Source organism: Haematobia irritans, chromosome 1 (assembly GCF_050003625.1).
Source record: "Haematobia irritans isolate KBUSLIRL chromosome 1, ASM5000362v1, whole genome shotgun sequence".
Lineage (NCBI taxonomy): Eukaryota > Metazoa > Arthropoda > Insecta > Diptera > Muscidae > Haematobia > Haematobia irritans.
Genome location: NC_134397.1, coordinates 278,981,731 through 278,995,931, shown reverse-complemented (window position 1 = coordinate 278,995,931; position 14,201 = coordinate 278,981,731). Strand labels below are relative to the sequence as shown.

The window sequence follows — 14,201 nt, the reverse complement described above, 5'->3', positions numbered from 1 at the left end:
GACAAAATTTCCTAAAGAAATAAAATTTTGTTAAAAAAGATTAAACCTATTTCTCGAAAAAAATCCCCACAAAAATCCCCAAATTTATGGAAATTCCCCACCAAATCCCCAAGTGCCCAACTCAGAAATTTCGTCCCCAATTTAGGGAAAAATCCCCACTACTGGCAACACTGTGCCCGTGGTGCAATGTTTAGCATGCCCGCCTTGCATACACAAGGTCGTGGGTTCGATTCCTGCTTCGACCGAACACCAAAAAGTTTTTCAACGGTGGATTATCCCACCTCAGTAATGCTGGTGCACTCAGTGATAAGAGAGAAGTTCACCAATGTGGTATCACAATGGACTGAATAGTGTAAGGGAGCCTGATATATCGGACTGCCACCAAACCTAACCTAACTAAAGGTGACAATGGGGGAGAGTTGACGACAGACATCAATGTTAGCTTATTAATATGTCGTCACCTTAAGGGAAAATGGTTTACCATATTTTCAACAATGAATTTCGAACTAGGAGAGATGTTGTCCGAAAACTGCTTACAGTATCTCCAAAGAAACCTTTTCTCATCTGTATTGCAAGCTTGTTTTATAGTAACGTTTCCTCAACAACAACAATTAAAATATTTAGCAAGGATGTGGAATGTTGTCAATTATCACTTTAACTCATTATTTACTAGTAGGTCTAAATCCTAAAATATTTTAACTGTTTTTTTTTTAGATAATATTTAAGACAATAGCTTAATTGCAATTGAGCAACGATTGTTGTTCAATAAATTCTTTTGGGGTCTGATTGTTATTACATGATATAAAAACGTGTTGGCAAATTAATTGCACTCTTTAATTATACTTGCTCACGAGATTTCAACAAATAAATCGAGATCAAATGTTTGAGCTGACTAAGATTCTCCGAATAGTTAAACATTAAGGTGGGTATTTCATTGCGAAGGAAAAAGTTAATATATATTTTTTTGGGTGAGAAAAATATATATAACACTTTTCCTTATTGTTGTTTTTGATCTCAGCTTAAAACCATGCATTGACTAAACTACAAGTGTAGCTTACCCAACAGAGGAAAAGTATGCTTGTCAAATTTATTTGGGCAAAGCCCTATAGACTGCAAGATGGTTGGATGTACAGCTGTTTCGGAATTACCACATTCCTCTCTAACAACCATGCAAAAATTGGTACATATCGGTCCATAATTACATATTGCCCCCATATAAACCGATTCCTAGATTTGGCTTTTGGAGCCTCTTGGTGGAGAAAAATTCATCCCATTCGGTTGAAGTTTGGTACATTTTTCTAGTATATGGCCGCTAAGAACCATGCCAAACTTGGTCCATATTAGTCTATAGTTATATATAGCCCCCAGATAAACCGATCCCCAATCACACAAAAATTGGTCCATACGGGTTCATAATTGTATATAGCGCCCATATTTCAATTTCTCCTCCCGATATTGTTCGTAGTTATTTGTAGACTTCCCTATATATATACCAGTCAAGAATTGAATTATATACACTCAAAAAAAAAACTTTACTTGGATCCAAAGATTCTGACCTTCCCTTAAGGATTTTGGTATTGATTCCGAGCCCAAGATGCGGCTTCTTTAATATAAAGACATCTTCGACAATTAGATACAGATCTCGTTCATCGAATTTTTATCCTCTTTTTGCGATATTTTAATAAAGGTATTTATGTACAAACAAATTCCAATTTAAAATCCAAATTATTACAGGTACTTCAAAGTAAAAACAGTTTTCTTAATGTTAAAAAAAAAACTTTAAACCAAAGATGCAAATTCTTAAAATAAGTCTTAGCCTATATTTGAAGCGATTTTATCTTAAATTTAAAAATGCAATATGTCAGTTGAGTAAAAGACGATTTCTTTAAATTAAAAATGTTTTTCTTTATTTTAAGTAAATTTGCCTTACTTCACAGATCTACAACTTCAGAAGAGAGACGGAAAATTTCAAGATTTGTGTCCTAAATTTTAGGAAAAAAATTTTTGAAGCAAGGATTATAAACTTTCATTTAATTAAAATGTCATTATTTTAAATAATTTTGTCCTTAACTTTGGGTAAATTTCGATTCCTAAAATTTAAGTTGCATAATCTTCCATATTAGGTCAATATTTTTTTCAGTGTAGGTATTTAATCTGCCTTTTTTGTCTAATATATACCACGTATGGACTCACTTAGAATTTAGAAGACTTTAGTAGAAGCTCTGCCGAACTTACTGCCGTATATACACTTTTTTATTTAATGAATCTCTCCAGTTAGGCTGTTTCATACACGCAAAGAAAAAAAAAACGTTTGGAAAACGTGTACCGAAAACATTTTTCTTTTGTTAGAGTTTTTTGAATTGCTTCGAAAATTTTAATGTTTTATCACCAAAAAAATTCGTTTGTTACAAAATTTTTATTTCTTCAATAAAAAAAGTTATTTTTGAAACAACAACACAGTCCATTTCGTTTATATCAAACACTGTTCTTTTCTGACTTTAGGTCTTTAATAAGACACATTTTACAGTGCAAAATTTAATATACTACAATGTAATGCTGAATATCTTTTTCGGAATCTTCCGAACATATCTGAAATATATTAAAAAAAAAAACTTTGGTCGAAGCAGGGATCGAACCCACGACCCTTGGCATGCAAGTCGGACGTAGCAACCACTGCTCCACGGTGCCAAACTAAATGTTTGTTTCTGTTAAATAAACTGTGTTTATTCGTTTCGGTTGCGCCGCAAGCTATGCTATATAAATATAACTTATATGGATATTTATCTATTGATGACCATAACAGGTACATAACTCAGTGATTAGTGTGTTGGCTTACAAAGTGCATGGTCCGCGGTTCGATTCTCCGTCCAGGCGAAAGGTAAAAAATTGTTTAAATTTATAAAATCGTATAATTTCTTCTACATTGTTGGTATTACAGGAAAAGGTGTTAAGAACTAAAAAACCTCGTGGATGTGAGGGAAAATGCAATTAGCAAGAAAACAATGTTTTTTTTTTTGAGTTTGTCTTTATGAAATTGTTTTTACATCCTGGAAAAGAATAAACGTTTATCACAAAAAGTATATACTTTTCTTCCAAATACACTTCCTTACAGCGAAAAGCAAATGAGAAACGAACTTTGTTTGTCTAAAATTTCGTTTGGGAGGAAAGAATTATTTTTTTGCGTGTAGATAATTGGCATCGCTGTTCCATAGATGATTAGCATCGCTTAATCCAATTTATAAAAATAGCCGAAATTAGTAAGATTTTTAAATGCATTGATTTCGAGAAAATCCGTTCCAACATGAGTGTGTCCTTAATCGTTCAACAGCGACTAATTTGACTAATACTGCATTTCAAATTTGGAAAATGATGTTTTTCTTCACTGTAAGGAACATTTTTTTACTGTAAGTGGGCAAATTTCCAAAATTTGTGTTTTAAATTTAAAAAAAAAAAAATTAAAACAAAATTTAGAAACTATATTTCAATTAGAATTTCATTATTTTCAAAAAATGTATGGTTACCTCAAATATATATACGTAAAGAGCTATTTTTTATGAGAATAATTTTAATTTTAGAGAAAATGACAGGATTGCAAGAAACATGTTGCATGTTCCTTATTAAAAAGTAACAATTTGCTTTCGAAAAATATTAGAGCCAATTATATTCCTTCTCTGGGTGTATGATTGAGGGTGTATAATAACAACAAAACCAACAAATTTACAATTACTGAATTTATTCGTAAAGTTGCTAAGCAATGCTAAGCCGAAATGCAACTTTTATTCATAATTTTTCAAATAAAAATTTAGTTTAATGAAGAGTTATTAGCATACTTGTGCCAACATTAGGCATAAATTAAACCACCGAGAGAATTCAGGTTATTTGTCTATCGCTAATTTCATTAACGAAACAAATACGATACCAATATTCAATGGAAAAAACAGAGGCAAGAAACAAAAAAAAAACAATTTAAATATTCATAGTATATTGGACGATTACGAGTAATGATTACAAACCTGGTCTACGCTAGATCCACAGACAGACAGGCGGTCGACATTATTTTAGCTTTAGCTGATGATGGTTGTCACACTTATCATAAATTCCAAAAGTGTCAATACCACCAGTGTGCTCCACCTCAGTTGAAATCTCGAAATTAAATTAAACCGCCCCTACTAGAAATGGGAATCACTCATTTGAGCTTATGGCAAAATTTGAATGTTTTTAAATGAACCGCAAGATGATGATGTTGGCTAATAAATTTCAAATTTCTTCACAATTGATGAATGGGGCGGATATAAGTAAATCGATCACTTTTGTGTTGATTGTTTAAAACATTGCAAATTGCGAAAATATTTTGTGTTTTTTTTTCTTTCTTCTTCTAAACAAAAAAATAGGTTTTTTCCTCGCAATTAGTATTACACTAAAACTAGAAAATTATGAATTCATTAACACTTTTTATGAGGTCGGTTTTGAGTAATAAACAAACGCTGCAAATAATATTCCCACAAAACGATCTCACACCCGCACAACAAAAGATAAATCCCAGATTTATGGTTCTTATACAAAAGAAAATATCACAATAACAGCGGCAGCGACGACGGCGATGTCAACGACGTGAGCAACAAAACTGCAGCCGTACTTATTTAAAAAAATAATAATCAACCGTTAATTATTGCTAATTTGACAGTTAATTGAAATTTGAAATGGAAATTACTATTATCAACCGCCAAAGTAAATCTTTTTAATAGTCTAGAGACTGAAGCTTATTTTGAATTTTAAATTTTTTATCCGTTAATCACGCACAAATCAACCGTTCATGCGAGTGTTTTCTACGAAACTGAACTGACTATTTGGCCCAAAAATATAGCAATCATTTATGCTGCCTTACTTTGCCGGCATTGTTGCCGTCAACGTCCAAGTTTACCGGCTTATTTCGCATGAATTTACTCGCCCCCTCCTTTTCTACTCATATCATCGTCGTATTCGTTTGTCATCGTCGTACATGTAGCGTTTAGAAGACATTCCACACTCGCAACATGTTGCAGCAACAATTTTACTATGACAATGAAAAAGCGCGCCAAACATATAACGACAGCTTAAAGCTCTCTTTGCCTCTATTGTGATTATGTTGGTGAATGAATTAATCACTTCATTATGTTTACAACAAATCATTTGTTTACGTTCAATTGCTTTTTTTTTGTAGTTTTAGTCAAGTTAAAAAGCTTTTATTTGGCCAGCACACATGCCAAACGATTGTTTATTGAAGCTTTTGTGTTCCAAAAGAATTCATGAATGAAATTGACTAAGATTCGGGGGAATTTGATAGTTATGGAGGTGGTTAAATCAAACAGTTGGCTAATATGTTTAAAGCAGAACTATCAGAAAATACATACTATAATAAAAGGCACCCGGTACACATGAAAAAGGACTCTTTGACAATAGAGATATTCATTCTCCAAAAATTATTTCGATTTATTTGTATTGAATAGAAAAGAAGATAATTTGTTTGATTTACTAAAGTTTTCCTAAATTAAACAAAAAAATTGTAAACTGTTCTGAAACTAAAGTGAGGTAGGCATTTTTATAAATTTCTTTTGGAGAAGAATTTTCAGAGGTGGAAAACAAAACTAAGCTTGTAAAATGAGAATAAAGATGGATTCTCATCGCAAATAGAATAGTCAAACAATCCATTCAATGAACATAGTAAAGAAAATAAATATGTTCGGACATAAGTTCGGCCGGACCGAATCTTAAATACCCACCACAATGAATCAAATAAAGGATGTTTTTTTTATGAGTTGTTATACCCTGCGCCACATTGTGGAACAAGGTATTATAAGTTAGTGCATACGTTTGGGAGCCACCGTGGTGGAATGGTTAGCATGCCCGCCTTGCATACAGAAGGTCGTGTGTTCGATTCCTGCTTCGACCGAACACCAAAAAGTTTTTCAGCGGTGAATTATCCCACCTCAGTAATGCTGGTGACATTTCTGAGGGTTTCAAAGCTTCTCTAAGTGGTTTCACTGCAATGAGGAACGCCGTTCGGACTCGGCTATAAAAAGGAAGTTCCTTTGTCATTGAGCTTAACATGGAATCGGGCAGCACTCAGTGATAAGAGAGAAGTTCACCAATGTGGTATCACAATGGACTGAATAGTCTAAGTGAGCCTGATACATCGGGCTGCCACCTAACCTAACCTAGTGCATACGTTTGCAACACCCAGAAGGGGACGAGATAGACATATGGTGTCTTTGACAATATTGTTCAGGGAGGGTCCGGAACAAGTGTCCCTCTATGAACACTTTTTTGTAATCAAAGTCTAGATCGCAATTTTAGTCCAATCGACTTCAAATTTGGCACAAGTTTCTGGTTTGGGTGAGAAGAAAACCCTATTGATTTTGGAAGAAATCGGTCCAGATTTAGATATAGCTCCCATATATATCTTTCGTCCGATATGCACTTATATGGTCCCAGGGGCCAAAGTTGTACTCTGATTTACGTGAAATTTTGCACAGGGAGTAGAATTAACAACTAGGCTTTCCAAATTTTGAAATCGGTTCAGGTTTAGATATAGCTTCCATATATATCTTTCGCCCGATTTACACTCAAATAACCACAGAGGCCAAAGTTTTACTCCGATTTACTTGAAACTTTGCACAAGGAGTAGAATGAACATAGTAACTATGTAGTAGTAAAGGTTAAAGTGGCAGCCCGATTAAGATTCAGGCTCACTTAGACTATTCAGTCCATTGTGATATGTAGTAGTAAGTCAATTAGTAACTATGTACGAGTAAGTCAATTTTGATTGAAATCGGCTTTATATGTTTTATTTCCGATTTGGGAAAAAATACCAAAATACCCACATTTTCCTTGTAAATCACCTCTGTTAAATCGAATACTTCTAAAAATGGCTCCAATTTTCCTATACTTCTAATACATACCTGTCAACCGATATATTATAAATACACTTTTGCGAATTTGCTTCACAATTTGTTCAGATATAAATGTTTCCCATATTTATACCCTGCGCCACACTGTGGAACATTGTCTTCCACCCCAGGGCATTAGCCAACTTAAATTTTAAGTCTATAGCAGAGAATGAAGCCGCCGAGTCGCGCCGCTGATTTCAATCGCCGCCGACCATTTTTTGCCAGTCGATACCGCCGCCGGATATGTCGACTCATCTCGACTCAAATTTAGCCCCCAATTAATCAAAAATATCGATTTAAAACAGAAAATTGTATTAGCAACTGTCGTATTTTTTGCCAAAATTTTGAACCTTCCACCCACAATCTATCGCTATAATAGTTTCGCAAAAATTTAGCTCAGAAAATTTTAACGAAATGTAAATTTGATTGTAAGATTGGTTGTACAACTAATCTCATTACCATTCGAATAACTTCAAATTGATTTTATCCGCCGCCGAATTGACAAATTTTTATCGGCTTAGCCGTCAAGCCGCCGCCGCCGGAGACAAAAATTTAGTGTCAGCCGCCGCCGACAAAAATGGGTCGGCTTCATTTTCTGGTCTATAGATTTTGTAAAAGCCTAACAAATTTTGTCCAAAAGGGTTCATATTTAAATGTATGTATAAGGGAACAAAAACCTATATATAGCACCCTACACATTTGACTGATTTGATATGGTTAATATATACTTGTTTTTTAATGAATCACTCTGTTGTCAGACTGCTGTTTTTACAGATTAAAGTGACGCCTCTACTCAGTATTGTTTGGCAAATCATCATGAATGGGTTAACTTCAGAACAACGCATCCAAATCATGGATATTTATTTTCAACATTGTTTAATCAAAATTTTTTATAGAGCACTTCGTACATTTTATGGTGCACATAATCGTCCGTCTGAGACCACCATAATGAACGTAAATACCAAATCGCCGTATTTGGAGCAAAGAAAATCCACACGCCGTTGAAGAATTACCAATGCGTCCCGATAAATGTACTTACTGTTTAATGCGGTCTATGGGTTTGTGTAATCATTGGTCCTTATTTCTTTAAAAATGAGGAAGGACGACGCATTATCCTGAATGAAATCGATACAGAATTATATTCTTCAAGATATGGATGTAAACGAAATGTGGTTTCAACAGGATGGTGTCACTTGTCATATTGCGGGCGAAAAAATTGACTTATTGAAAGAACATTTCAACGACAACATTATTTCGAAAAATGGACCGGTGAATTGGCCTCCGCGTTCGTGTGATTTGACGCCACTCGATTATTTTTTGTGGGTATCTAAAGTCATTGGTTTACGTGGATAAACCAGCAAGGATGCAGTACACTAGATAGGGTCACGGCCTAAAGGAAAAAAAAGTTGATGCGGTCACCCCCCAGTTTTGTAGCATATTCGAAGACAATTTCAGAACACCAAAACTTTTTTCCGTGCACCCTACGACCCCCCGAAATACAATTTATTGTGCTGTGTCGTCATTTGAAGTCCGATCGAAAAAAACGAATATCGTTGTTCGTGGTTGATTAGGGGCTATATTTCGTGCATTGGTCATTTTTGACTCCGACGTCAAATTTGATTTTTATTTTTTTTATTTCACTTCGTATACCCCTATGATGCCCATTTCTGATAACCATTATAAAGATCTTAACAAAATATGAAACTTTTGCTTTTGAAGTATTTACTTATATTCATAAACAAAAAAGTTACAGAGATTTTAAAAAGTCAATAGTGCAAATCGGACCAAAGGTATATATGGGAGCTATATTTAAATATGAACCGATTTCAACCAAATTTGGCACAGTTAACCATATTATAAAACGTACACTTTGTGCAAATTTTGAATCAAATCAGGGCAAAATTCTGGTTTTTGAAGCCATATAAGTGCAAATCGGACGAAAGATATATATGGGAGCTATATCTAAATCTGAACCGATTTTAACCTAATTTGGCACAGTTAACAATGTTATTAAACGTACTCCTTGTGCTAAATTTGAAGCAAATCAGGGTAAAATTCTGGCTTTTGAAGCCATATAAGTGCAAATCGGACGAAAGATATATATGGGAGCTATATCTAAATCTGAACCGATTTAGCTGATGTTTTGCAGCTTTTACGTGACTCATAAAATATTCAGATGTACAAAATTTGAAGAAGATCGGTTCATAAATACGTGAATTATGATCAAATCGGTGATATATATATGGCAGCTATATCTAAATCTGAACCGATTTTTCCAAAATCAATAGCGATTGTCTTTGACCCGAAGAAAGACCCCATGCCAAAAGCTGTACTTTGTGCACAAAATTACATATACAGACAGACGGACGGACAGACAGACAGACGGACATCGCTAAATCGACTCAGAATTTAATTCCAAGCCGATCGGTATACTAAAAGATGGGTCTATGACTATTATTTCTTGGCGTTACATACAAATGCACAAACTTATTATACCCTGTACCACAGTAGTGGTGAAGGGTATAAAAATTAAAAATCAAATTTGACGTCGGAGTCAAAAATGACCAATGCACGAAATATAGCCCCTGATCAACCATGAACAACGATATGCGTTTCTTTTCGATCGGACTGCAAATGACGACACAGCACAATAAATTGTATTTCGGGGGGTCGTAGGGTGCACGAAAAAAAAAGTTTTGGTGTTTTGAAATTGTCTTCGAATATGATACAAAACTGGGGGGTGACCGCATCAACTTTTTTTCGTGACCCTATCTACAGTACACCTATTTGTGGACCTAAAATACCTCCAGATTTTTAATTTCATACAAATCGCAAAAATATTGCGATATCTAAAAACCCAAGAAATCAAATCGGGAGATCGGTTTATATGGGGGTTATACCAAAATCTGGACCGATATAGTAATCATCGAACCTCCGTGTAGACAAAAACGAATATGTGGCAAAGTTCAGAACGATAGCGCCATATTACCACTATTGTGGTACAGGGTATAATATATATGTGCATTTGTATGTATCGGCAAGAAGGACCAGTTCGAGACCCATCGTTTAGTATACCGATCATCTTAGAATTAAATTCTGATTCTGAAAGTGAACGATGTTAAAACTGGGTTTAACAGTCGGTAATGGATATTTCGATCTGTTACAAAAGAAATGACAAACATAGTATACCTCCATCACCCTCCTATGGCTGTGGGTATAAAAAAACATAAATAAAATGTAATGTGGGCCTTTTTGAAGAAGCTAATAAAATATAAAAACCTGTTTGCAATAAATTCGAGCTGCCTTTTACTTTTAACTCGTGCCGAATTTCTTTCCGGCTTCCGAAGTAAGACAAAAACCACACGTGATGAATGAATTTGCAAATATTTCTTAGTCATAAACATTTCGCTAACAAGATACAGTGTTGTGGAAACCCCAGAAATCCAAGAAAAGGTCCAATAGTCAATAGTCAACAAAATCAATAAAAAGATTAATTTGGTAACACTGAAAGAAATAGGCGAGCTATAAACATTTGTGTGGATTCGAAGGAAACAATGATAATAAACTAATTTTATATTCGTATTATTAATTTTTTCTCTTATTTTATTCTCAGGGTAGGTAATCGACGACAAAGTGACGTCGTTATCTTAGGTGCTAATTAATAACTCTTTAGTGAATTGTTGGTTTGCAACAAAGCAATGGCATCGTTCGATTAAGCGAAGTAATACAGTGTTTGAGACGTCAGACTGGTTGCTGCGGCATTGTCGTATTAATTCGGAATCGGAATACAATCAAAATTCAAACTAATTGTTTACTCTTGGCAATCGCCAAGTATGTAGTAGTGCGGCATTTCTACGAATCATTGTGATAATCATTAATGCTGTCGCCGTCCAAACCGCGAATATTAATGATTGAGATAGATTCTCAGTGTTTTTCACCTTTTACCGTGTAGAATTCTTCAAATACTTGTCATGAGATTGTTTCCATTTCAATGAATTGTGGCTTAGGTTTTGTTCTTTTCTATTGAAGCCAGTGGAAGATAGAAGGAGACTTTGTCTAGATCAGTATTGAAGTCAAAGCTGGCAATGATTTCCAGTTGATTCCACTACAAGATAATCCTTCGATGACAACATTTGAGAATATTAGATCTGTTGACAGATATTTCAATTATTTATGAAAAATTCCTGATTTATTATTGTCAATCGATCAAATTATGAATCCATTGAAAACCGGTTTAAGTCATTTATTCGACTAGCACATAATTTCTCAATGAGTTTGCAGAACAAACTGGAAATTGAATTGCAATTCCTGGGAGTTTTAATTGCCAAATAATCTTTTTTTAATTGACATCAATGGTCTATCAATGTTCTTTTGTCGATCGTAACCCAATAGACTTTTGAATTGATTAATAATATAGATCACTTTTGGTTTGACCACAAAATGAATATTTTTCAATTTAGTTATGGTTAATTCCATTGTCACGGTTGGGCTCTAAGCCAAGATGATATGATATATTGCAATAATTAATGGTATTGTACCATTCATTGTTACATTTATTATGCAATAAATTAATAAGGATATTAACATAAATTTAATAACATGCACACAGAGACGGAATATGATCACCTCAAACATGTTTCAAAAGCATAATGTTACTTTTTCCCGTGAAACATGGTTATTTACATTTTCTCAAAGATAAACGCTGAGAAAATAATATGTTTCTCTGACTATGAAGATATGTTATACACACACACAGAGAAGAGATTGGTTGGAAATCGGTGGTACTAATGAACATTCTACGTTAAGAATTATAAATCGGTTGCGTCAACCTATGTTCAACATTTATTTAAATATATATGGTGTTGGTTCTATCAGACGATGGAATTGGTTGTTGCTCCCTTCTTCATTTGGTTATTTATATTTTTTGCACGATAGAAAGGAACATATACCTAAATACAATATACACACAAAAAAATATTTTTCTGATTCAATCACGAAATTAATTGATCCAATTAATTTTTTAATTGAAATGTCTTCCATCACAGAAATGATAGTATCAATTAAAAAATTAATTGACAGTCAATTAAAAAATTAATTGATCCAATTAATAACTTAATTGATACTATTAATTTGTGTGATTGATTTTTATTTCAATTAAAAAATTTGTTGAATCAATTAAATTTTTAATTGAATATTTTTTAAAACTCAATTAAGATTTTAATTGGAAAATTTTTCGTAAATTTTTTTTCTGTGTATTGATAACATTATAAAAAATGTTCACCCTTAAAAGTATACCCCGCAGAATGGATGGGACAGGGAATTGACAGATAATGGACCTAAATCGTTGGTACTCTTAGCATATTAGTATTTATAGATGGTGTCCGAATTGTCTATAGCCCGTCTAAAACACACAACAAATTAAGTCATGAAATTAGTGTAGAATTTTAAAAAATAAATACGAACCAACCAATGAGGAATTCTTGGAATTCGTTAGATAGTTTAAACGAATGCCCTTGTAACACAATGAAATTATTCCATATTGAGGATGCGCACCGTATCATTGAGTACCCTGAAGCTATTTGTTTGCAATATATCCAATATTGTTGTGTATTATTTTACTTTCACAGCCTATATAGTGTACTTAGGCCAGTTTCGCATAAGCGGCCCACGCAGGAGGCAAATAAACTTCGAAACGGCTGAGAAATATTTCGTTTTCAGTTGTTGTTATTTGAAATTAAAAAAACATACTATCCTTCAACATCAGTGGTAATAATTTTATTGACATTCCAAAAATATATCCAAAGGAATTCGGCTGTGAATACGAAACGTAAGTGCTGACTACTAAATGACAGTTACGAAGGTTTTATAACGTTGGGTGTGCCTATCGAATCCGATCAAAATTTTTCAAAAGAAAGGCATTTAGTTTAGACAACTATTTGTCTTGTATTACAAACAACAAATGGTAGAAGGAACAAAATAACGATTGTAAATAAAGTAAATTGAATGACACAACTGTGATTTCATTGAAAATGTAGAATTTTCATCACAAAACTCGATTTTCAAACAATATCTTCTCTGTGTGTAATATTAGTAAATTTTGGACAAAAGCCGATAAAACCGCATACAGTCCACTTTCAGAAGACCAAGCCAGGAAATTGTACATGGTCCTTGCTGAACCGGATTAAGGGACTGGGTTAAAGATTGCATATCAACTGGATTGCGTCCACCGCTTAAAATAATTATATTGCAACCGCTTGCAAGAGTAATATGAATCGAAGGTATGTGTAATTTGTTATGTGTGAACGGATGAGGGTTGTATGAAGGAATTATAAAAAGCGAAACTGAAATTGCATATTTTCCGGTTGAGAAAAAAGATCTGTTCGAGCTATTTTTTTTAACCGGATTGAGAAAATCAACGATTTTCACGAAAAAACCTATCGAATCGTCTATATTAAATCTCATCCTAAAAACAGCTTTCTACGAAAGCTAATTTAAAACTTTCTCTGAGAAAACATAATTCGTCGATAAATTTTTCGCCACTTTGAAAGTGACCGCAAAAGAATCCGAAAAGATCAAAGTCCAAAAAAAAATTTTGTTGTTCTACTTTTACCACAAAAGGAAGAAACACGAAGGAGAAATAATTCTAAACTGATCGCTTTGCCTAACGGGTAAAAGATTTTTTTTTCATTTTACCGATATATGTATATACATATTCTGCTTTTTTTGTTTAGGCTGAAAAAACAAAAATTGCGTTATCAACTCACCACTTTATACAATACCAATCGCATAGAATCTTCTGCATAGAATTTTAAAGAACATATATTTCATAAAGCTTCTTGCTACATGAGCTTACCCCGCGACAACAAAGATATTAACTGAAAACCAATACGGAAAATCATATACTGCTTCATGATACTAAAAATAATAAATTTCTTAATTCCCTGTTGAATAGCAATCAATTTTGAAAATTCTCTACGCATAAAACTTATTATTGCGTTACATAAAGAAGAAATGTCAATCCCAGCAAAAAAAGCGTCGCCAAAAAAGTAATGAAAATATTCTTATTGTATCCGGAAGTGGTGCAAAATTGACGCAGAAGTGATTCATTTAACATGGGCTTGTCATAGGACGGAAGTCCTCCATTTCAACAGCCGGTTCACTGAATTTGCATCACTTCTTTAGGTGTGATCCGAATTCAATGTATTGGATGTCAATTAAAAAATTCTGTGATATTTTGTCAAATAAATAATCTTTATAATATTTAATGGATTCTAA

The 14,201-nt window shown here is 33.7% G+C and overlaps 1 long non-coding RNA gene across 2 annotated transcripts in view; it reads right to left on the bottom strand.

Moving 5' to 3' along the window:
• Positions 1 to 4,817, bottom strand: part of LOC142226507 (uncharacterized) — a 65,160-nt gene extending 60,343 nt beyond the window's left edge. Inside the window, exons 1-2 of one of the 2 annotated variants that reach the window (XR_012719690.1) lie at positions 4,712 to 4,817; positions 4,014 to 4,423 (exon numbers count right to left, since the gene is read on the bottom strand). This is a non-coding gene — a long non-coding RNA (uncharacterized LOC142226507). Of the gene's footprint in view, positions 1 to 4,013 lie in introns of both variants that reach the window. The other variant, XR_012719688.1, reaches the window with a different exon arrangement.
• Between the last annotated feature and the right edge of the window lie 9,384 nt (positions 4,818 to 14,201).